Below are 2,998 nucleotides of genomic sequence, written 5' to 3' on the forward strand. Positions count from 1 at the left end.
AACCTTTCTTGAGAAAGAATTTCTCACTAAAGAAGTGACTGGAAGAGAAGTAGAACTCGATGAGATTGAAGAATCTCTGCTCGTTGATCAGAGTAGCGCAGTACCGGAAGATGTTCCTGTACCGCCTGCACCGGCAACAGAGGAAGCTAATGATAATGATCATGAAACTTCAAATGAGATAGCTACTGAACCTCGCAGATCGACAAGGGAACGTGCCACTCCAGATTGGTATGATCCTTGTCTAAATGTCATGATTGTGGATAACAATGATGAAGACCCTGCGACTTATGAAGAAGCGATGATGAGCCCGTATTCCAACAAATGGCAAGAAGCCATGAAATCCGAAATGGGATCCATGTATGATAACAAAGTATGGACTTTGGTAGACTTACCCGATAGCCGCAAGGCTGTCGAGAATAAATGGATCTTCAAGAGAAAAACGGATGCCGATGGTAATATTACCGTCTATAAAGCTCGACTTGTCGCAAAGGGTTTCCGACAAATTCAAGGTGTTGACTACGATGAGACTTTCTCACCTGTAGCGAAGCTAAAATCTGTGAGGATTTTGTTAGCAATAGCTGCATTTTTCGATTATGAGATTTGGCAGATGGATGTCAAAACGGCGTTCCTTAATGGAGACATTGAGGAAGAGTTGTATATGGTACAACCCAAAGGTTTTGTCGATCCTAAAAATGTTGACAAAGTATGCAAGCTTCAGCGTTCAATCTATGGACTGAAGCAAGCATCGAGAAGTTGGAACCGACGCTTTGATAAGGTGATCAAAGACTTCGGGTTTATACAGTGTCATGGAGAGGCCTGTATTTACAAGAAAGTGAGTGGGAGCTCTGTAGCATTCCCGATATTATATGTAGATGACATATTATTGATTGGGAATGATATAGAACTATTAAGCAAGTGTAAAGGGTTATTTGAATAATAGTTTTTCAATGAAAGACCTTGGTGAAGCATCGTATATATTAGGCATCAAGATTTATAGAGATAGATCAAGACGTCTAATAGGGCTATCACAGAGTACATACCTGGACAAGATTCTAAAGAAGTTTAAAATGGACGAAAGTAAGAAAGGATTCTTACCTATGTTACCAGGCAAGGTCTTGAGTAAGACTCAAGGTCCGGCTACGGCAGAAGAAAGAGAAAGGATGAGTCAGATCCCCTATGCCTCGGCAGTAGGCTCTATCATGTATGCCATGCTATGTACAAGACCGAATATAGCACATGATGTTAGTTTGACTAGCAGATATCAAAGTGATCCAGGAATGGAACACTGGACAGCGGTCAAGAATATCCTGAAGTACTTAAAAAGAACTAAGGATATGTTTCTTTGTTATGGAGGTGACCAAGAGCTTGTTGTAACAAGTTACACCGATGCAAGTTGGAACACTGATCCTGATGACTCTAAGTCACAGTCTGGGTACGTGTTTATATTGAATGGTGCTGCAGTAAGCTGGGCAAGCTCGAAGCAATGCACGGTGGCGAAATCCTCAACAGAATCGGAGTACATAGCGGCTTCGGAGGCTTCATCAGAAGCGGTATGGATGAAGAGGTTCATTGTAGAGCTCGGTGTGGTTCCTAGTGCATTGGACCCACTAGTCATCTACTGTGACAACATGGGTGCCATCGCCAATCCACAAGAACCAAGGTCACACAAGAGGCTGAAGCATATCAAGCTGCGTTATCATTCGATTCGCGAGTACATCGAAGATGGAGAAGTAAAGATTTGACTAAAGCTCTCCCTAGGGCAAAGCATGACCAACACCAGAATGCCATGGGTGTTAGGTACCTTACAATGTAATCTAGATTATTGACTCTAGTGCAAGTGGGAGACTGTTGGAGATATGCCCAAGAGGCAATAATAAAAGTGGTTATTATATATCTTTATGTTTATGATAAATGTTTATATACCATGCTATAATTGTATTAACCGAAACATTGATACATGTGTGTTATGTAAACAAACAAAGAGTCCCTAGTAAGCCTCTTAACTAGCTTGTTGATTAATAGATGATTAGTTTCATAATCATGAACATTGGATGTTATTAATAACAAGGTTATATCATTGTATGAATGATGTAATGGACACACCCAATTAAGCGTAGCATAAGATCACGTCATTAAGTTATTTGCTATAAGCTTTCGATACATAGTTACCTAGTCCTTATGACCATGAGATCATGTAAATCACTTATACCGGAAAGGTACTTTGATTACATCAAACGCCACTCGCGTAAATGGGTGGTTATAAAGGTGGGATTAAGTATTCGGAAAGTATGAGTTGAGGCATATGGATCAACAGTGGGATTTGTCCATCCCGATGACGGATAGATATACTCTGGGCCCTCTCGGTGGAATGTCGTCTAATGTCTTGCAAGCATATGAATAAGTTCATAAGAGACCACATACCACGGTATGAGTAAAGAGTACTTGACAGGACACGAGGTTGAACAAGGTATAGAGTGATACCGATGATCAAACCTCGGACAAGTAAAATATCGTGTGACAAAGGGAATTGGTATCGTATGTGAATGGTTCATTCGATCACTAAGTCATCGTTGAATATGTGGGAGCCATTATGGATCTCCGGATCCCGCTATTGGTTATTGGTCGGAGTGAGTACTCAACCATGTCCGCATAGTTCGCGAACCGTAGGGTGACACACTTAAAGTTGGATGTTGAAATGGTAGAACTTGAATATGGAATGGAGTTCGAATATTTGTTCGGAGTCCCGGATGAGATCCCGGACATCACGAGGAGTTCCGGAATGGTCCGGAGAATAAGATTCATAAATAGGATGTCATTTTATGTGTTTGAAAATGATCCGAAAGGTTCTATGGAAGGTTCTAGAATGTTCTAGAAAAGTCCGGAAGAAACTACTAAGGAAGGAGGAGTCCCGGAGGGACTCCACCTCCCATGGCCGGCCAACCCTAAGGGGGAGGAGTCCCAAGTGGACTCCCCAAAGGGGGCCGGCCACCCCCCCCCA

This window comes from Lolium rigidum, chromosome 3, assembly GCF_022539505.1.
Source record: "Lolium rigidum isolate FL_2022 chromosome 3, APGP_CSIRO_Lrig_0.1, whole genome shotgun sequence".
NCBI classification, from domain to species: Eukaryota; Viridiplantae; Streptophyta; class Magnoliopsida; order Poales; family Poaceae; genus Lolium; species Lolium rigidum.